Here is a 23928-nt window from a genome sequence, read left to right as displayed (position 1 = left end):
GGGGAACAGCACGTGATTAGAGGGAGACAGAGTGAGATAAGAGCCGAGAGTAGCTAGAGCAAACGTCGGAAGATAAATGATTCTGTAAGGACTAGAGGATTCATGCAGAGAAATAATGACAATACAAGATGGTAAGAGAAGGTGAATAGAAACTCAAAGTGATTGAATGAAATTCATTATTTAGCCAAGGTAACTGAACTTATTCTACCCCAAACAAGAAATTCATAAGGACTAGAACCCTTTTTCAGGAAACTGCATCTTTCATTTTCACCTACCAGCCAAAAAAAGAGGTATTAGAGGAAAATCCTCAAATTATGTGTACCTACAGAGAAAATGGAAGACAACATTAATTCTTTTCAGAAAATAAAACTTGGGCCTAAACTACAAGAAATTTTTAACCAGTCACATTTAACATATATTTCAGGTTTTGATTATTGGACCCTATATATATATTCATTTTATTTTAAAAATAAAATGAGAACAATAAAAAGTTGTATTTTTTTAAGAGAGAGTGAGAAAGGGGGAGAGAGAAAGAATTTTTTTTTTAAATATTTATTTTTTAGTTATCGGCGGACACAACATCTTTGTTTTGTATGTGGTGCTAAGGATGGAACCCGGGCCGCACGCATGCCAGGCGAGCGCGCTACGGCTTGAGCCACATCCCCAGCCCAAAAAGTTGTATTTTTAAGAACAAATTTGGCTAGCATATATTTTTAATGTAATATATATATTTTTTGAGTTGTAGATGGACACAACATCTTTATTTTATTTTTATGTGGTGCTGAGGAACAAACCCAGTGCCCCATGTGTGCTAGGCCAGCGTTCCACCACTGAGCCACAACCCCAGGCCATTTTTGGAGGACAGTTGTGTTTCTATTCTATAGTCATTGTTTTAGGCAGGAAAATATTTTGAACTAAAAAAAAATTCAAAAACCAAAGACCAAATCACTTCCCCATTACAACTACAATTTTTATTCTTTAATGAATTATTCTTAATATTTAGCAACACAGAATTTCACATAATGTAGTGTTATTTCAATATCTTTTGCACTGAGACACATTTTCAAAATGTGACCACCCTACAGCATGATATTTTAGTGATTTGTTAGTATGACAGGTAGACAGCCTGAGAGTTCTACTTCCTTATTTTCCGTTTCTCACTTGCTCTTTTTTCGCATTTACTTGCCTATTTTTAACAACCCTGAAAAGCTGTGTTTGAGCAATTTCCTCATTCCATGTGTTTTTCAGAACAAATACAAGAAAATGTTTCAGAAGTAGAGTGATAATTTTTTTTTCAGGTTTTTTATTTCAGTGGATTTTCTCCACCTCTGTCACTAATCATGCTTTTCCCCTTACCAAAAAATAATAATAAAAAAATTGCATTCAGAAGAGTCCTCTGTGTCAGTCACCTTCCAGCGAGCGGAGGCTTCCTTTCTATGAGGCAATTTGGTTTTGTATCTCTTACAACACTATTTCCAGTTTTGTAGAAGGCATCCTATTTCATTCTTCCAAAGATAGCTTGGGGTGTATTTTTATTTTTGTATAAAATTTACTTCAAATATTTCAATTGGCTTTGATGATTCATTCCATGAGCCAATGAAATCATAACTTAGAAGATGATTTCAGCCATTGCAGTTTTACTATATACAGAGCACTTTCAATAACTTGTTTTAAAAGTTTAATCTATAATTATAATTTTCAAAAAAGTATAATTTTATTTCTATCCTTACTTAAAAGGAAGGTTAGAATTTTTCTTTTCCAGAATGAGAGCTAACACTGAATCAACAACTCAAATTGCATCTCCTGAATGACATTTTCTCTTTTCAAGTGCACATAAATTTCACACCATCGATCATACAATGATAAATGTCAATTAGTATAATCAAATATCTCAATTTAAAAATTTTCAAATTTCTTCTCTAATTTAGGTTTAAGTGCAATATTTATACTTATACCAGTTCTTATTCAGTAGATATCTCCTCAAAATATGATTTCCAATGCATGGAAAAAATATGCTCTTACCTCTGCCTCCCTCAGCATGCATCATTACTTCCTTTCATTATGTCCAGTCTTAAGTGAACCAGCTGTTTTTCTCATTTTTAGTCATCTCAATTTCTGTTTGAATAAAGGAAGGTCAGATGCTGTATTGGAACAAATAGTTTGAAGATGCCAGGTTACAATTCACTTTCTGGATTCCAGTGACTTGAATCAAAATGTGGAGCTGGTCAAAACAAAAAGAAGGTATTTATGCCTGAATCAATGAATATTAGGGGGAGGGAGAGGTTTGCAGTCTGGGCTTCTGAGGCTGTAGTCTGGAATTTGTGACTATATCTCCTGTGAAAGTCTAAATGTCAATTTAAATGTTGTTTACATAGCCCTTCAATTTAAAATAGAAATAATATCTTCATATTGATCTTCCGGAGTTGTTATGAATATAAGATAGACTTTTCTCTGTGAAGCACAGAAAAGAGTGAAGTTCTTGACAAATTGAATAGTTTTATTAACATTGTTTCTCTATTGCTCCTTCCACCTTTTGTCAAACTCTGATTTCAGAAAATCGTAAGTTGGATTGTGTATTACAAGTAATTAAGCCTGTGAAAAGTTTCAAAGTAGACTAAGTCTTTTCTACCCAAACAGGCCAGGAAAAGACCATTGCAGTGGAAGATCAATTGGTCCTTTTTATCACTATGCTGAGGACAAAGGAAACTGCAATCCCTATTGTTATACCTTGTATATTGTATTTCTTTCAAATTTTAATACAGAGAGATCTAAATAAATAAAAGATTAGACTAATTATACTTATGAATTATAATGTTTACCTATATCCTTCTTTTTTTAGAATCTTTGTTTATAAATAAAATTTGGGGCAATATAATTATTAAAAACACAAATAAAGTCAGTTCTTTTGTTTTTTAAGGAATAATACAATTAAGTATTTAGATCAAAATATTCGGAAGTATATAAAATCTCTTAAAATTCATGAGAAACAAAACTTATTAGCTTAGTCATGAAATATGTTTTTCATGATTAAAGAAACACATCTCTTGGATGTTGAGCCTATTCTGTAATCTTAATCAAAGAAATGCATTCCCATTGACGGAAGCTTGGAACAAAATAAAAATGATTTGTTTAGGGTATATGTCTGTACTAGTATAGCAATAAAATTGCCTATTCTCTATATCAGAAGAGAAATCATTTTTATCACAGTATATAGCTTCATTCTGAGGTTGTTATTGTCAATACATTTTACTGGCACACAATGACTTAAGAACATTAGGGGAGATCTTATTAAAAATAAAGGTATATTTTGGAAAAAAAAAAACAACCTCTATTTTTCTCTGTATCACAACCATAAACCTGCTCTTGTATTAACTTTCTTGTTCACAGAAAAGTCAGAAATCACTATGCAGGTAAAATAACAGAAGTTTACATTTTTGCATTAAAAATTTATCCGAAATCTGATTTTGTTTCAACCACATTTTGACTCCCCAAATACTCATAGAAAATCCTGAAGTCCATTTCACTAGCTATGTTCTGTCAGTTGTTTAAAATTGCTATCTCAAGATTGTATTTATCCTCTACACTAAGAAGATCACTGAAGAAATTCAATTGGAAAATTACTAAAAAATAATAATAATGATGATGAAATTATAGTTCTCCAAGATCATTCCTTCCTGGTGTGTTTAATCACTGATTTTTATCAGTGGTTTCAAGAACCATGTTGCACTTAATTTTTTGAAAAACAAATTAAATAATAGAAAACTGAATATTTAATCCCCAAATAAATGTTTATGATGGTATTTATTATTTACTCTGGAGCAGAACCTGATTATGGGAAGATAAGTAAATAAGAATAGTTTGTGAAATATCAAGAAAGCTAAAATCAGGGGTAGAGAGAAGAGGGAGAGTAAAATATTTGTAGTTGGAAAAGAAGCTTAAAATCCTTAATTAGTATTATGAACCATAGAAGACAAAAATTTAATTCTGGTCAGTCATATTTTGAAATAAGAACATATCCTTCACACTACACACAGTAAGTCAGTTTGGCCAAACAGAAAAAAAAATTTACAAAAAGATCAAAATGATAGAAATAAAATGTTTCATAGACTCAAATTATTGCAACACACCTCAACAAATCATAATTAGATGGCCAATGGTAGTCATTTTTTGATGACTTTAAAGAAGTGAACACTTCGTAATTAGAAAAAAAAAAACAACTCAGAGGGGTTTGTCAGTTAGGAAAGTCTCAGTAGTTCATGTTTCACACAAAATTGAGCAGGAAAAATAAAGCTACCCAAATATACTACAAAGAAAGAAATTTCAGGAACAAAACAAAATTATTCAAGTAGGAATAATCCATAAATCTGAGTAGATACAGTTTATAGCTGGTCTCAGACCCAAATCACAGCTCCCATAGAAGAGATGTTATGGTAAGCATAAAACCAAAAACAAAGTCTAATGGTCCCATATGAGTGTAGGATGTTTTCCAGAGAAGTTGCTATGAAACATATTTCTTCATGCAACCCTCAAAATATTAGGCTTTTCCAGGGAAATTTACTTGAAATGGTTCAAATCTGAGCCTTAAACACTCTGAGAATTTGAAACTTTTGCACTCAAAAAAGAGCAGCAGATATGCACTTCAGCCAGAATGTAGAAATAAAAAATTAACTCCCAGGTGTCCCTAGATTATGGGTCAATGGAGGAGGAAAACAGAATCTGAAAAAGATACCAAGTTTTCTTCCTGATTATGTACTATATCAATATAAGAATTTTCAAATCCAAGGTAATGTTCAGTGTATATTATAGATGGAAACTTCTCATTTATTATGCTACAATAACATGATTTGATCATATCTGAAAGTCCCTGTAGTTCTCCCAAAGACCTCAAATTGGACCCCAGCTTCCTGTGTTGAGCAGATACATATATTCTCACTTTATGAAGTAGCTCAATATAACAATACATGAGGAATACAGGGTTTACTGTTGGTGTCATATTGAAGAAAGGAATTATCTTCAAAGGAAAAACTTGATCAATTTTATCATAGAGGAAAGTTAGATTAAACAGCTTAAATTTTAGTCAGAAATTGCATGTAGATTTTAAAGGTATTTATACAGACAAATATATATGGAAAGAGAGAATTTATGTATGTATGAATTAAGAAACAGGGATAAAATAATGTATTTTCATTTCCTATTAGGTATATTCATTATCACATTACCTTCCATTCTCTTAGAAGTAATCAGTTCCTAATTTTATTTTTCCTTATGTTTTTGCCAGTGCCTAACGTTGTACCTCATTTCCGTTGATAAATAATTTAGATACTCTTCTGTGAGCTTCTCTTCCTATAAAGCTCAAATTTTATCATTGGTCAAAGTTGTTCATAATACGCCTCATAAAGGGAAGGTTTCTGGAACAAAAATCATCCCCAAAATTGCTCTTAGTCCTGGCATTTGTTCTTTGTTTTTCTATTCTGGTGTCATCTCTGAGAAAATTCCCAGTAATCTCAAAAATTGGTTCATGTTAACCAAGGAAGAGTCACAACAGCTTAGAATAGCATCCACCACTAAAGAGGGCCCAGGGAAGACATTAATAGTACTTACAAGGTAGATTTTCCTTTTCAAGTTTGTTAACTGATTTTTTTTAACATTAATAATGTAAACACTTGTGTAGTCAATATTGAAATTGTTCTAAGAAATAGTCTTATTTAAAGTTATTATTACTATTTTCACAATGCTAATGATTGTTTATATTTAGCCTTATTCTGGCCATTGTCTTTGACAAAAATTTCTCAAAATTTTAGTTATACTCCTGCTAATAATTTTGTGTAAAAATTCATACTGTTACTCATAAATTATCTCTGATTTTTGTCCAATAATTTCTTGATTTTTCTATCATTTAAGAAAGATACTTTTAAAACATTTTTATAGCTTGACCAACATAGGTAATACTTTACTGTCTTTTAGCTTGAATGTTTTTTTTTTTCTGTTTAGAAGTTAGTGCTGTATTTATTGGTTCCTATATTTATTTATTTATTTTTAAATAAGTCATTTTTCCCTATTTTAAACTTTATTTTGTTTGTTTTGTTCTGAAATTCTAAATTTTTAATGTAGGACATTTATAGGTTACTTTTCATCTTTACAGTGCTAGAAACTGCCATGATTTTTAAATCTGAAGATATATTTGATTCATTTGCATTAAAGTCGTTATTATTATCTTTTCAAATTCTGGATTTCTTACATTTTCCTTCTTATTTCTTTCTAATTGTCTTCCTGATAATTTATTTACCTTTTTTTAAAAAAAAATAGGACCTTCTTACTTTATTCTACAAGTATTGTAAGTATTCTTAATAGTATCTTTATATTTTTCTCTCCCTATCTGCTGTCTGGATAATGTTTTTACATCTTCAGTTAATTGATAATCTAACTATCTCTGATTACCTTCTCCAAAGTCATCCGAAAAGTTAGTTTACATTACTAGTTTGTCCATTTCCATAATTTTTTTAAAAAATTATTTTGATGTTTGACTTTTCATTGTTATTTAAATAAACTTTAGTTTATACTAGAGAAAAACTATGACATAATGACATAGTTCCAACATTCCTTACAATCTGTTTCACCTAATGTTATGGACAGTATACATTCCCCCAAAATGCCATATGTTAGCTATACATATGTTGAACTACTAACCTCTAATGTGATGGTGTTTGTAAATGAGGTATTTGAGATGCAATTAGTTAGAGATGAGGTTATGAGGTGAAGCACCCATGACTGGATTAGTGTCTTCATCAGAAGAGGGAGAGACCAAAACTCTTTCTTTCCACCATGTGAGAATACAAGAGGATTCCCATTCTTTTGTCAGAGCAGAAACTTCATAGGTAATTGAATTGATCATCACCTCAGACTTACATATTCTAGCTTCTAAAATTGTGAAGAAATGTCCATTGTTTAAGCCACCCAGTCTACAGTATAATGTCTGAGCATCCTGAGCCCTCAGGATCTGTAAGTTCTATATCTATGGATTCAAAATATTTGAATTAAAAATATATTAAAATAATTGTCTGCACTGAACTTGTACAGACTTTTCTTCAGTGTATTCCCTGAGTGTATAGCTATTAATATGTCATTTACATTGTATTAGCTATTGTAAGTAATTTATTTATTTTTATTTTTAAAAATATTTATTTTTTAGTTGTAGTTGGACACAATATTTTTATTTATTTACTTATTTTTATGTGGTGCTGAGGATCAAACCCAGGGCCTCTCACATGCTAGGTGAGCACTCTCCCGCTGAGGCACAACCCCAGCCCTGTAAGTAATTTAAAGATGATTTATGCTGTTCAGGATGATATATATAGGTTATTTGCAAATTCTATATCAGACTTGAGCATCTGTGGATTTTAGTGTCTGTGAGAGTTCCTGGAAACAACCCCTCACATGGGAAAATGATTGTACTTATTCCTCCTTCAAAAGTATTTTAAAAGTTTATTTTAAAAGGGCAAAATAGGGGCTGGGGTTTTGGCTTAGAGGTAGAGTGCTCCCCTCACACATACGAGGTCCTGGATTCGGTCCTCAACACCACTTAAAAATAAATAAATGAAATAAAATATTGTGTCCAACTATAACTAAAAAATAAATATTTTTAAAAGGGCAAAATAAATGATCAACCAATATTTAACATCTTTAAAGTCTTATAGTGACATGGTTCATTTGTTGCTAATGAACTAATATTACTACACTATTTTCAACATACTCTATTCAAATTTTATCAATTCTTACTTAAATCCACTCTTTCTATCAGAATCCCATTAGGACATCATGTTACATTTAGTCACCTTGTTTTCTTAAGCTCCTCTGGGCTATGACAGTTTCTCAAACTTTCCTTGTTTTGTGGTTTTAGAATTTTGATAAACACTGGTCAGATATCTTTTAGAATGTTGGTATAAAAAATTTGTAGAAGTAAAGTAGAATTTTTATCATATCCAATGTGCACACAGACAACATGTATTATCATTGTGGATGCTGACTTTGATTAGCTGTACTCTTTGTAAGGAAGTCAGTACAGCACACATTTAAGGAATGGACATTCTGGAAGATAGAGTAGCTGTAGAATTTATTTGTACGCCTTACACCTAGGAGATTTGCCTTTTCTTGCTCACGTATTCATTCACTCAATTATTTATTTGCATCAGCATAGATGCACAGACATCTATGTTAGAGTTTGCATCATAATTCAACAGTAATTTATTTATTTTCTTGCTCAGTTGCCCCTTTCAATAGGCACCTGTGTGCTTTTGAAATACTGCCACTCATGTGTGTTGGTTTTCATCATGGATGGATTATTTTGAGCTTTTTCTTACTGTATAGTTCTATAAAATCACTTTGTGTGAATCCTATGTTGGTCATAGCATCAGTTTTTTTCTCTAAGGAGTTTTTATTCCTTATATTGTAGAATGTTATCAGAAGCTAAGAGTTGAGGGTTAGGTTTTCTTATTCCATCTTGGGATACTATTGCTGCTCAGTTCTCAGGTGTTAGAGCAAGGAATTGCATAACTATATCTGCATTTATATATACATATTTATAAATGTATATATGACTATCTCTATTATATTAAGCTAAAACGAGTTAATACTGCTGTGTAAATTGTAACCCAATATTACATCAATCAGTCTAGTCTCTTATCTTACTTATCAATAAACACCCATTCCAACAATGATAAATCTGACTCCCATTATCACTATACATTTACTTATTTATTTCCATTGCACATGAATAACAGAATCAAGATTGATAACACCAATCTCAACAGAAAATAAATTTATCCCTTAGGGTAGAGTCTCTTATGCAGTATCTTTTGTCTTTTGTTTCACAGAATCTACATATTTCAGCAATTTTTTATTCCTTGACTTTAATAAGCTTGTTTCATACATTTATAATACAATATATTAGCTCATCCATTCTAGATTCTATTCAGGAATTCCTTCAACTTCATAAAAGATTCTTCTAATTAGCACCTATTAAGATTCACTGTGCTATAAATTCTATAGGTTTTTGACAAATTCCTAATATTGTGTACTTATCATCACAGCATCATACATTATAGTTCCACTGCCTTGAAAAACATCCTATGCATCACTTAGTGAACAACTTTCCCTGAAACCTTGGCAACCAGTGATCTTTTCCCCATCTCTATGATTTTGCCCTTTCCAAAAATGTCACAAAGTTGAAATGATAAAATATGTAGCCTTTTCAGATTTTTTTTTAACTTGGAAATATACTTTTCATGGTTTGGTAATTCATTTCTTTCTAACACTGAATAATATTTGATTGTATGGGTATAGCACTGTTACTTTAAATTACTAATTTATTTATTATAGATATTTTGTATTTGACAATTATGAATAAAGGTGCCATAAATATTCAAATCAAAACTTTGGTATAGGCAATATATTAATTAATTGGTAAATACTTAAGAATGTAGCTACTAGGTTATGCTGCAATCTTAGGTTTAATACTTCTATTGTATAGTTTTCTAAAGTGATTACATCTGTTTATACTTTACCAACATAGGTCATAGTATTCCAGATTCTGGACAGAATTGTCTTTTACCAGTTTTGAAAGTATTAGTGTTATCTCGTTGTTCTTTTAATGTTTATTTCTCTCATGTTAAATGACTATCAATGTATTTCCACATGCTTTTGTTCATGTGTTTTCATCTTTCTCTTGTAGTTTTTCCTTGTAAAGTGTCTGTAGGTTCTTGTGCTAGTTCTTTTTTTTTTTTAAGAGAAAAAAGGTTATTGCTTTGCTAGCAAAGGAAAAACATAGGGGACTCCTGTTCCAAAGGCTATATTCTGTCCATCAGAAGGAACAGGAGGCTTTTAAAGGGGTGCTTCAAAAGCTACAGTCCACATGTTCTCTCTCTGAAGTTGAAATTTGTGGGTTAATTAGGGAGATAGTCATTTATGAGATTTTCTGGTAACATTCCCAAAGTCTGCATTACTTCCTTCCTATGGTGGGTATGTACTCAAGGACAAATAACTCTGCCTGAGATGGGTAAGAAAGTAATCCTGTTTCCCCAGAGATTAGGGAAAGAGAGAGATTAGAGAGAAGGAGGAAAAGAGGAAGAGAAAGAAACACATCCATTTAAAAAATCAGTTGTCAGGGCAGACATATATAAATAAAGATTGCTCAAAGGAAGTGTTCCCTCAACTGAGTGGAAAAGTGTTCCCTTGTGTCTGGATTCAAAGGGGGGATAAGAAAAATAAGGATTCATGGACTCAGGATTTGAAAATAACAGCTGGAGTCAGGTGGAATCCTGCTCTCTGATAGAGAAGCGGGTCTAAAGAATTACACCAATAATCTTTATATATGTCACATGATCAGATTAAAGACTATACATTATTGTTTGTATTCAGGAAAGTTGCAGAGTTAGTAACATTATACAGCTTATTTCCCAGTAACATTCTACAGTTGCAATGTGCAAAGTTAGGAGCTTTTTGTAGCTCTCAAATCCATTGTTTAAAGTTACTGTTATAGGGACCGGCCAGAACTTGGTGAAACAGTGGTTGTCTAGCAAGAGAGTTCTTCTATTCCCAGGTGCTGTGTGCCTTTGATCAAGGTCCAATGCTGATAAGATTCTAGCACAGAGGCTCCTCATGGAGAGTGTTACCACAGCAGCAAGGCATTCTGTACTTTTGCACAGGTACCAAGCATGCCACAGCCATGTGGTCATCAGAGACCCCAATCTCAGACACTGCTCTCTCATTCTCTGTCACTGCTCTTCACATTTCTCTGTGTTTTTTTTTTTTTAATGTAAGTGATGTTAAAATTTGGCATCCTATTGTTAAAATACAAAACAGAATTAGTAGCAAACATATATTGCAAAAATGTACCATACTGAATAAATATTTTGACATATTTTAGGGATTAAACCCTTTTAGATCATTAAGTATCTCCTTAGGAAGTCAGGCAGGATCCAGAAAATCCATCTGACATTCTTGAACATCCTGGATTTGATGATACAACTCCACAAGATCCAGGCTATTATTATTTGTCTGGCAAATTCTCATAAGACGATTTTTAACTTTCTCCCAATACCATTGTGAAACATTATATTTTGCTGCTGTAACACAAATATACCTATAGTTAGCATGGCAAAAATGTTTTTGTCTAAAATTAAGGGCAGCCATTTCATTTCCAATATTAATAACTATAACATTTAAAGCATCTATTTTGCTTCTTTCTATCTTATCATAAATGTTTGCTTGGTTTTTCAAAGCTTTTGAAATATTCTGATATAAATCTTTAACAAATTGAGCTTTATGTATACTATTGAATAAAGATATAGCAGCAGTCATGACAGAAACTAGGATATCAAAGTGACTACCCCAACTACTATGAAACCAAAAGCACAGTGTTGTCTAAGTGAGAATTAATCTGCTGTAAAACTTGAAACATAGTATCAAAATAACAGGATTCTGAAATATTAGCTGGAGTCATAATAAATGAAGGTTGTCTTAATATTAGCATGCTTTGTCCTTTGTTATATCTAGTAATACAATTAGTCCAGTTGCAGTTATAGCAAGTTAGATGTAACTTTTCTCTTATTTTGTTTATTTTAAAGGGGATTGGACACAGGCTCACAAGCCATAACCCAGGAGCCACTTTATAATTCTTATTCACACGAGCAGGTAAAGGAGTGCCAGTAAAGTTAACAAAATCTAAGGCAGCTATCAAGTGCCAAAGATCTCTTTGTATGCCACCACCACTGGAGGCTAGAAAGATACTTATAAATCCTCCAAGGATCATAAGTTTTTGATACACATGCCTTTCATCAACTTTGTTAGACTAATCCAAGATGTATTCATTACTGCCCTAGATATTATGATGTACTAGCCAAGTGTGGCACAATCCATCCATTTAGGATAGGCATCCAATTCTGTAGTGGTATGATTATGACAGTAAGGTAAAGGTGGGTGTTCCATAGGGAACACAGTCATGTCATTGGATAGTCCCATTTTTATAACTGTCTGAATATATTTAGTTACATCCAAAGGGCCAGTAATTTTGGCTACCTTGGCTCCCTCATATGCTGTCTTATCTTCTGGGACCACCTTTAAACAGCCAGTAGTGTTATCATGGAAGCAACGTATGTGTGAACTCCCACTGAATCCAGTATAATTAAATCCAATTGAATGGACAGAAGTAATGTGTGCCTGAAAAGCCTTTATCACATGTGTATCATTAGTAAATATTGATATAGATTTTCCAGTTCACACAGCTGGGGGTTCTAAAGCTGGATATGCAAAGTAAGTTCAATAAATTTCCCCAAGAACATGCCTTACTTCACAACTTAGTAAAACCAACATGGGGGCTGGGGATGTGGCTCAAGCGGTAGCGCCCTTGCCTGGCATGCTTGCGGCCTGGGTTCGATCCTCAGCACCACATACAAACAAAGATGTTGTGTCCACCGAAAACTAAAAAATAAATTTTAAAAATTCTCTCTCTCTCTCTCCCTCTCTCTTAAAAAAAAAAAAAAAAAAAAAAAAAAAAAAAAACATGGCCTCAAGAATTGTGGCAGGAGATTTCATATTTTCCTGCTGATTTACCATCTGTTCATCCTGGTGTGTAATATTCTTTAAATGTCCTCATATTAACAGACCAGCTTTCTGGGTTCATCAAGTTCTCTTCCTCTTCCTCCCAAGCACCCTGTTTTTGGTAGGTGTCGTTGGACCAATACTTAGAGTGTAAGTGTCAGTTATTTGAACTGTGGTTAGAGGTTCTCCATGACGATGACAAAAAACACATTCAGGTGCCTAAATAGGATGAGCTGCACTTTCTGGAAAAATACAAGCACGACCTCTACTCCACATAATCACTCATCTGGTCCATTTCACTCTTATTTGTAAGTCTTTTCACCAGACCAGACCTGTGGAGCTTGCTGTTCAGCCCCATGGAAACCCTCAGCATCACAATTTAAAAATTTTGATACAAATAGAACATAGTTTAAACAATTTTGTGGAGTCCTACTTCTCTTATTTTGTTTTTGTAACTGTAATTTTAGAGATGAATAAGCTTGCCCCACAATGGCCTAGTAAAGTATGGATAGGATAGTAAATTATGACAGTTCGGTTTTCAATAAGAAAACTGATCACCAAATTGTTGTAAAGATGAGCTAGTAAGTTTTAATTTGTAGTGGATATTCCAGCATTGCAAAAGCAATCAAACAGTGGGAAATGACTTGATGTGAATTTTCTACTGGCCAGGAAAATTATTAAAAGTCACCTGAAAGTCATGTAGGGATTGTCAAGCTGATGTTCTTGCACTGAAAAAGGCGCCACAATGAAAGGAGCCTCAACCTCCACTAATTGGAGAAATTGACTTTTACCTTTAATATCAAACTGTGCCACAAGATCATGAAATGAGTTCAAATCTTTCGAGGAGAGTAATCAAGATGGAGCTTACAAAGGACATGAAGTTCTCTTGGTGCTCAAAACAGAATTAATTTGCATTTCTATACTCTAATACTCAAACTCTTATTTCTATCAGATCTCTACAGGTATTGAGCAACCATGATAGTTACAGCTCAAAAGAAAAACAGTGGTTGAAAGTCTGTAAATTTCAAATGAAAAAGAAAGAAATAAAAAGGAAATGAAGAACCATGCTTCACTAGTTTTATCTTGAAAATATGTTTATTTCTATCATTTGACTCTGCCTTTTTCAAGTTTCAGGTGGATGTGATAAACAGTCAAAGCATCTTAGGTCATTAAGTGCTGTCACAACAGAATTCCTGAGACCATGTACTTTAAAATAATCAGAAATTTATTTCTCAGTCCTACAGAATGAGAAGTACCAGATCAAGGCTCCACAGATTACATCATCTGGGAATGGACTCCGTATCATGGCACCCCTGGGTGGAAGGCAGGAGAGTAGAGAGGACAAGAGATGGAAAAAGAGGACCAGATTTGTCATTTACAGTGAAGTCCACACCCAACTAATGAAACCGCCCCTGTGTAACAGGATGAATCCATTCATCAGCCTGCCTCAGCCTCCCAAGCAACTGGGATTACAGGAATGTGCCACCACACCCAGCTTTGTATAACAGCTTGTTAATGGTGTCTTTAAGGGTTCTCTAAATATGTGTTTATTTATTAATTTAATTCACACTCATGTATACATTTATAAAATCATTTATAATACATTTCATACATTTTATTTAATGTATACATTTATAAAATCTTACATGTATACATTTATATGTACATTTATAAAATCTTGTATAAATCTATAATTTACAGTTCAAGAGGAAAAGTGACCTTTTCCCAATCCAGTATTTATTGAGTTATACTATTTTATACTCATTATAGTCTTACACAGGATTCTAAATAAATGGGCAAATAAATGTTTTAAGGACAAAAAATATTTTGTTTATTGGAAGAGCAGAACCACCTTGGGCTCACTTGCTCACTTAGAATATATACAGAATGTCTTTGACTAAGGTGATGCTTGATATTGAGCTAATGAGGTAAATCTAGATAATTTACAAACCAAAACATTATAGAAATTTAGAAGGACACTTCTCCTTACTTTTCTTCATAGTTAGTTTAAAGATGTGGCATGATCTGTGACATATTTTTAAAGCTACAGAGTTATCTACTTTATGTTCTTATCTCCAAATTACCTATGAATAAGGAAAAATAATTCAGGTTGTAGCAAAAATTAACAGTATTGGTTTTGTTTGTTATTTTCAACAAGTGTTATCACAAGAAACTTAAATTCACTTTGTTTCAAAAGGATATAAAAGTTTTTTTTTTTAATTTACAATTTTATTGAGGTGTAATTGAGATAAAGTTCATAAGCTTAAAATACTAATTTTAACAAGCTTATGACATATGCATGAATTCTTAAATGCCAAAAACCTCAATCAAAATTTAACAAAAAATGAACCCATCTAAGAAGATATTTTACATTTGTATATTCTACATAGAATAAAAAATGAATATCCCCACCATTAATAGAAATTATTATTGGTAAGTAATATACCCACTGCCCTCCTTGAATACAACTCTTTAAATAATTAAAAATTCACCATAGCACTTGGAAAAGATAGAAACCTCTTGTTAACCAATACTAAGTTCATTTAGATGTGGTCACCTTCCATGTTCAGCTAATGCTAAGTAAGCATTTGGAGAATAAATTTCAAGGGACCGATTTACATTATGACTGAGTAAGAAAAGTGGCTCCTAAACTGAAGAAGTCAGACTTATATGAAATGTCATTTTATGTGTCCCTGAGGAGTGATAATATTAATATACAGGTGCTTGGAAAATGGCCATTCTGAATAAAAATGGAATACCATTCAATGACAGTGAAAGTACACAATGAGAAAATGATGACTATGTAATTCTGCACAGAACAGTATATAATTCAATTCATTAGACTTTTCATTGAGGAATGTGTGCTTATTTATATTCGATATTGTTTAGGTATATAAAATGTAAATATACACACATATAGTACATGTTAGACAATGCTCTAATGATTGTTGCTTCTCTTATTTTATTAAATGTTAGATTATAGCCATTCCTATGAAATGTCATGTACTCTTTATAGCAATAATAATTAATATCAGAAATTATATGTGTTCAGCCCCTTACATGTTGCAAAATTATCTTTGATTAATAACTTTTGATGTAGGCTGAAAAGTTTGTTTTTAAATTTAAAAGAGAGAGAATCATGAATGAAAATGGAGAACAACATGCTAAGTTAAATAAGCCACATTCAGGGGAGGGAAAGGAAGTTACCAGGAGCTGAGATTGATCAAGTCCTGTTGTGTACGTGTATGAATATGGCATAATTAATCACACTGCTATATATAATCATAATGCACCAACAAAATAACTAAGTAACTAAATAATGAACTAACTAACTAAATAAATAAAATACTCAGACTAGTGACTGGCAAACAATAGTTCTTACTTATTATTAAAAAGAAATTTGAACGTGAATAGTAAATTTAATATAGTTAAAAGTTTTTTTTAATGAAGAATAGTTCATAAAAATGGAATCAATAGGAATGTTTTATAATTGATAATAATTTTACATATGGAAATGTTTTATAAATAAAAAATTTAAAACTAGACACATTTTAAGGTTTAATGTAAGGTTTTAAGGTTTCTAATGTAATAATTAATGACAACAAATAAATTTTAGATTTTTTAAATATTTATTTTTTTAGTCATAGGTTGACACAATATCTTTATTTTATTTTTATGTGGTATTGAGTATCGAACCTAGTGTCTCATGCATGCTAGGCAAACACTACCTCTGAGCCAAAATCCCAGCCCCTTAGATTCTTATTCAAAAGATTAATGATATGATTGTATCATCAATGTAATGACAAACAAGAAGAGTATTAGCCAGTGTCATATTTATAACCAGAACCTATTATTAAACTTCAGTACTTTCTTTTAAGAAAGAGAGAGAGAAGTGAAAGCCAGAAATGAAGAAAATTCACATGCTATACAACAGCACTTAGACTAGAGAAACACACTTCTTCATTCTTGCATTGACTGTATTCTCTACATCACTAAATTCAATTTAAATTTCACTTAGCTTCCAAGCATAAATAGCATTCTGTGATACATATGAACTAATTCCTAACGAATGGCAATAATAGCTTTCCAAAGAATGAAACTGACATTCAAGCAGCACAATATAGTGAAAAAATATCACATCAAAAAAAAAAAAAAAAGACTGTGGCACTGTCTTCTTTATGCCAAGCTCATGCTATGATAAATCTTCTAATAATACTAGGTGCCACTCTACCCATCTTTAAAAGGAAGACAAAAATGTTTGGTCTACATTAGCTCAGATATCAATAATTTTGTAGTTACTTTTTCCAGTTCATTTAAATCTCTCAATTCAAGGCGATTTTACCACTTTCATATTTCACTCATTATAATGAAAGGGAATAAATACGCCTTGGTATGCACATATAGAAACTTCAATTCTTTCATTAACACATTTATTCCCACATTTCCTAATATTAAATTTCCCTGATAGGAGTCCTGAGAATTCAGTGTTTGTATTTCAGTCAGAGGCATTGTATTTGTGACTCACATATTCTAAATACAGTTAATCTCTTCTGAAATTTTGACTTAAATTTTTCTTAAATTGTTTTTGATTCTTTAGTATTTATTATTACTTTTTAGATTAAGACAAAAGCAACTAGTTTCTTATTGCAATCTCTGTAATTAAATGTCAAGACTTATTTTGAAAACCTGAATTCCATGAGGTAATTCCTAATGTTTCAAATTTAACAACTCCAATGGATGATAAGTAAGCAATAGAAAATAAACCTTCTGTGTCAGTGAGAATATTACTGATATATGAATGTAAGTTTTTTCATAGTTCCTTAATGCCAATGTGTCTTTCACTTACTTCCCATGATACAGTCATATGTCCACAATAGGAAAAAGAAATGCAAAAAGAAATAAAGTTTATAAACAAACATGAAAAAATAGCAATACTGACAAATTCCTCCATAATAACATCAAGCAAAACTATTAAAATTCAGAACAAATTTTAATGAGGAAGAAACTAAAAACTAAACTTTCCTTGCCATGATAATACTAACAAAATACTTATTATTCTTGAGTTTTAGATTTCTTGCTGTTACTTTGCTTATGCATGTTACTTTCCTCGAATCATAAACTCTAGTTTTTCACACACATATAGAAATTTGCTAGTAGGTGTTAGTTGCATCTTGGGCAAATTATTCTATGCTCCCCTTTCCACATAGGTAATATATTTTATTTATCTGTTATTTTTATATTAATTTGATTCATGTCATCATCTGATTAATTTAGCATTCCTTGTTTGGTAATACATGAAATGCTACAGATGTACTCAAACAGTACCAAGCAACTTGATCTTAGTTGAAAAATGCTAACTTCCATTACATTGTAGTTGTGGACTTTCTGACATGGTGGATCTCAGTACTGGTTGCCAGTGTACAGTGATATTCACATTCTTTCAGGGGTTAAAATGGCAAAATGAGATTTCATGTCATTTTAATTAGCATGACTATCTTTGGAATGTAAATGAAAATGAATGATGGCAAGGATGAGGAGAGAAAAGAACCCATATACACTCTTGGTGATACATGCTTATCAATGTTTATAGAAATACTATTCAAAACACTCATATCATGGAACCAGTGTAGGTTACATCAACAGATGAATGAATGGATAAAGAAAATGTGGTATAAATACACAATGGAGTATCCATCCAAAAAGAAGAATGAAATAATGTCATTTGCAGGAAAATTGATGATACCTATATAACATCATGTTAAGCAAATAAGCCAGGCTTAAAAAGGCAAGGGCGGTATGTTTTATCTCACATATAAAAACTAAAGATAAGAGTGGGGGAAAAGAGGGAACTTGTGAAAATGGAAGGAAAAGAGGGGATGGTGGGAGAAGGAAAGGGCAAATGGGAGTACTGGGGAAAAAATTATGTCCATGTATCGGTATGTTATACTGAATCTCGCTATTATGTAGAATTATTATGCATCACTGAGACATTTTTTTAAAAATAGGGCAAAACATGCTGAGTACAATGAGTTGTCTGATGCTTTAGTATCAAAACTTAGTTAAATGTGGTATGTGTTAGAAGGCACACATGAATGTTCTGCCTTAGAAAACTAAGTACTAGGCATTGTTGAACTATTCCTTTTAATCCTTAAAATAACTTGATGAATTTGGTGTTAATATATTCAATGGATACATAAGAGGTAACAATAATTTACCAGTATCTTGCTACTTTTTACTGACAAAGCTGAGATTTTATATACCTGGATTTCTTACTGTACGAAAGGCTATGATCCCATGTGCTCAACATTGCCCTTAAAAAGCAAAGTAATTAATGTTTACCCACCATGAATCAAAATATGAGTTATAAATCAGTTCAAAACTCTTAATCCAGACAATCTTTCTTCAAGAATGCTTGGTATGAGTGCTTCTGTGTGCTCTGTATAGCAGTATGGGATGGGTGTCAGGCTCATATTAAATTACAAAACTGTCATCTACTGAAAACTCTCACCATCCGTCTGAATCTCTTTTGTTCACAAGTAGCAAACAGCGCATGCATTTTCATGAAATACTTTTTTCTATGTTTTATTATTTGACAGAATCTATCTACAAAACTTGACATTTTAAAAAATGTAGGTAATTATCTCTTGTAATGAGAAAAAAAAATAACTTCTGTGATGGACCTCTGAAAACAACAAATGAATTCATTGGCTATCAAATTAGCTTCCTACCTTTAGAACATGGAAAATTTTAATGCTTTCTAATTCTTAAATTTAACCATAAACAAAATATATGCATGCTTATTACTTGATATTTTCAGAAAGGTGGTTAAATATATGACCTGTCATTATCATATAGTGCTCCCACCCACCAAAAAAAAAGTAATTCCTAAAAATAGAGAATTTGCCTTAAAATCCAGAGTTCATAAGTCATCAAAACATGTTCTCAATAGGCAATTTGGGAGCAGTTGTTCATCTAATCTAATTCTCTCAGTCACACTCACACACAATTACTAATCACCAGCATAATTATTCTTTCTTTATGAAAGGAGCAATATGTTATTATGCTTAAATGTTTGGAATAATAAAGTAATGTGTGCATAAATATTATATAGATTTTGTAGACTTACAAATTGTGTGTGTGCCTGTGTGTATGTGTGTGTATATATCTATTTGTCTATCTACACACACACACACACACACACACACACACACATATATGCACATATATTCAGAGATACATATAAATTATTTAATAATTTATATAATAATCCATGTAAATTATATATTACTGATATGCTAAAGAACATGTGGCTCAAACGGTAGAGTGCTCGCATGGCATGCGTGCGGCCCGGGTTCGATCCTCAGCACCACATACAAACAAAGATGTTGTGTCCGCCGAGAACTAAGAAATAAATAATAAAATTCTCTTTCTCTCTCAAAAAAAAAATTATAAAAAAAAATTAAAAAAAATAAAGAACATTGTCAGCAAAGAAAAAAAAGTACTCATGGATTAACCACTGGTTATTTCTGGAAAGAGTAGCCTGTTTCTCTGATATTTCATAATTATAAATCAATGAAATTGTGCAAGAATAGAATTTTTTTAATGGATGTTTGTTCCCTAGAGAACTATAAAAATGTCTGCCATTGGATGACATGATGTTTTCTGTTTCTACTGTAGCTTGAGCATTTTTATCCTTCATTCTTTTTTCCAGCTATAGGCCTGTCAGTCAATATTTCTTACCAGCTGGATACTCAGTCAGAGATTCTTGTTATTGTAAGAGGAGCACAGATTTGATGAATGGCAGACATTGTAGCTATGCCCACACAAAAACATCATGTCACAAAAATTGCACTTGACCTTTGGGAATAAGTTATATTTTTCCAGGTATTATTGCAGAAGAGTAAGTGTTTTGTTTTTGTTTTTGTTTTTTTCCCTTTTATTGTGAATCATAGAATGGAAGAAGTTCCAAACAACATAATTTCTGACAAATTTCAATATTTCAGTTCATGGATGAAGTAAGCAGTTTATATGGCTTGGAATCTGAAAAACAAACAGAAAAAGAACATTCATTATGTTATCACTCAATGTAAAGTAATATTTCATTAAATTTATTTTATCTTTGGTGTTTTTATTAGACTATTTTTTCCTGCTGAAGTGCTCTTAAAAACACTAATCACTTAACATAATGCTTTTATGGAAGGAAAAACTATATTTTAATATAGAAAATATTTTTTAAATGGTAATGTTTCAAAATTAAAGTGTATGAAATTAAAGTATGGTTAACCTTAGGGGAGAATGTGTGGGAAATATATAAGAATTCCAGTCATTATTTTAAACTTTTATATACAACCCAAATTATTCTAAACTAAAATTTTACTTAAAAAAATTAAAATGTGCCCAAAGCATAACTTACATATTACTGTATAAATGCTGAATCATCTCTTCTGTCACCTTTTAACCTATGTTTGTGTTTTTCTAGTATGACCAAGAAAAATAGCCAAGTTACTCTTCACTTATGGCCAAACTACTGATTTTCCCGTTTCCAGAGGACATTTCCATTTCCATAGGACTGCTGGACTTAGAAGAGTCATTTGTCTGAACCATGAAATTGGATGAATTTATTATTTTAAAAGAAAGTGTGTGTGAAGGGAGTTGATTTCACATCCTCTGAAATCTTTTAATAACTATGCTCCTACTATATAATTCTTATTTACAAATTTTACATGATGACTTGTTCTTTCAAAAGAAGAAAGTTATTAAATACCTGTTAATTGAAATATAGTCTACTAAGGGTTTATAGAATGATGATTAAGAATGATGGCTGGGGTTCCAGTTTCATTGCTGAAGTATGCACCAAACAATGGTGGCCTGAATCCGCTCTTTGGCCCTCAGCAGGTAGCCATGCTGAACCAGCTATCCCAACTAAACCAGCTTTCTCAGATCTCCCAGTTACAGGGATTGTTAGCGCAGCAGCAAAGGGTGCAGAGTCAGAGAAGTGTGCCTTCTGGTAACCGGCAGCATCAAGACCACGGGGTTGACCTCTTAGTGTGCCGCAGTCTCTGGCTGGGCACAAATCACGAGCCACCACACAGCTTGTAGATTCAAACAGCAATTCTTTATTCCCGAACTCACACCGGCCGTCTACAAACACGTTCTGGGGGAATCCACGTTCTCTGCCCAAATCCACACTCTGCCCAAATCCACTCCACTGGGCTTCTGTCTCCCAAAATATACTGTCTGACCCTAAGAACTCAAGAGGACCTCAGGCAGCAGGATACGCCCTATTCTAAAGGGGGAACACCCTAATCTCCTATTATGCTAAACCACCCTATTCTAAAGGGGGAACACCCTAATCTCCTATTATGCTAAACCGCCCTATTCTAAAGGGGGAACACCCTAATCTCCTATTATGCTAAACCAGGGACACCCTAAACACGGATCCGCCCTGGTCCTTGAGCAAGGTCACCTTTCAGAAGTCCTTCCACTAGACAGCATGGGAGTAAGCTGGCAAGGAATTTGTCATACCTACTTGGCTGATGGCTCCCAGCATTAGTGTACAGCAGCAAATGATGAAGCAATCTCGTCAACTTGATCCAAACGTGTTGGTGAAGCAGCCAGTCACTCCATCAGTCAGCCATGAAGTCTTTCCTTGACAATGTCATGCCTCACACTACACCGGAGCTGCAAAAAGAGCCATCACCAATAAATGCTTTCAGCAACTTTCCTATAGGCTTGAACTCGAACTTGAATGTAAATATGAACAGTATTAAAGAGCCACAGTCAAGACTAAGGAAGTGGACTACAGTGGACAGCATTTCTGTGAACACATCTTTGGATCAAAATTCCAGCAAACATGGTGCTATTTCAAGTGGTTTCAGGCTGGAGGAATCCCCATTTGTTCCCTAGGACTTTATGAACACAGTTCTTCACCAGCCAGTCCTCCAGGTTCAGTAGGAGATGGCTGGCCACGTGCCAAATCGCCCAACGGCTCTAGCAGTGTTAATTGGCCACCAGAATTTCGCCCTGGTGAGCCATGGAAAGGTTATCCAAACATTGACCCCGAAACGGACCCTTACGTCACTCCTGGCAGTGTCATAAACAATCTTTCAATTACTACTGTGCGGGAAGTTGACCACCTCAGGGACAGGAACAGTGGGTCATCCTCATCCTTGAACACCACGCTGCCTTCAACCAGTGCCTGGTCATCCATTCGTGCCTCCAACTACAATGTTCCCCTCAGCAGTAAAGCCCAAAGCACTTCAGCAGCCAGAAATAGTGATTCCAAATTGACATGGTCTCCTGGTTCAGTCACAAACACCTCTCTGGCTCATGAGCTGTGGACGGTCCCTTTGCCACCTAAGAACACCACTGCTCCGTCCCGCCAGCCCGCCTCCGGGACTGACTGGTCAGAAGCCGCCCTTGTCTACGTGGGATAACTCTCCCCTTCTTGTAGGTGGAGGATGGGGAAATTCTGACTCCAGATATACCCCAGGTTCCAGCTGGGGTGAGAGCAGCTCAGGGAGAATAACAAATTGGCTTGTTCTGAAAAACCTTACACCTCAGATCGATGGCTCAACTCTGCGTACCCTGTGCATGCAGCATGGCCCGCTGGTCACATTCCACCTGAACCTCCCACACGGAAACGCTTTGGTCCGCTACAGTTCAAAAGAAGAGGTAGTGAAGGCACAAAAGTCTCTGCACATGTGCGTCCTGGGGAACACGACTATTCTTGCTGAGTTTGCCGGTGAAGAGGAGATCAATTCTTTGCACAAAGTCAGTCTCTGACCCCTTCTCCTGGCTGGCATTCCCTGGGTTCCAGCCAGAGCCAGCTGTGCTCCCTCGACTGTTCCCACTCCTTCTCCAGCCGGACTGATCTCAATCACTGGAATGGTGCTGGGCTGTCGGGAACTGTGGAGACCTTCACGGCACTTCCCTCTGGGGGACCCCACATTATTCCACAAGCCTGTGGGGTCCCCCAAGCAGCAGCGACCTCGTGGAATTAGCAGCCCATCCCCCATTAACGCTTTCTTTTCTGTTGACCCCCTGGGTGGGGGTGGGGAGTCCATGTAAGGGTGTAGTTGTAGGCTCACAAACTGTGACCTCAAGATTCCAGAGATGGAGCACTAATTTGGGCTCGCCGCCTGCAGCCAGGGGCCACCTGTGGGAACAGCTGTTCTCTGCACATTTTCCACTTTGTTTTCCCCAAAACGTATCAGTTTGAATACTTGAATCATGCAGGCCAATATTATCATGTGAAAAGGTATTTATCTATTTACACTCCCAAGTAGCGCCATACATGCTAGACCATATAGAATGAGCTCACTTTTGTATATT

The 23928-nt window shown here is 33.8% G+C and overlaps 1 pseudogene; it reads left to right on the top strand.

Moving 5' to 3' along the window:
- The first annotated feature begins 21411 nt into the window (after positions 1–21411).
- On the top strand, positions 21412–23664 carry LOC143400506 (trinucleotide repeat-containing gene 6A protein pseudogene; annotated as a pseudogene).
- The last annotated feature ends 264 nt before the right edge of the window (positions 23665–23928 follow it).

The sequence above is a fragment of the Callospermophilus lateralis genome, chromosome 5 (genome assembly GCF_048772815.1).
Source record: "Callospermophilus lateralis isolate mCalLat2 chromosome 5, mCalLat2.hap1, whole genome shotgun sequence".
NCBI classification, from domain to species: Eukaryota; Metazoa; Chordata; class Mammalia; order Rodentia; family Sciuridae; genus Callospermophilus; species Callospermophilus lateralis.
This window is presented reverse-complemented; position numbering and strand designations above follow the sequence as displayed.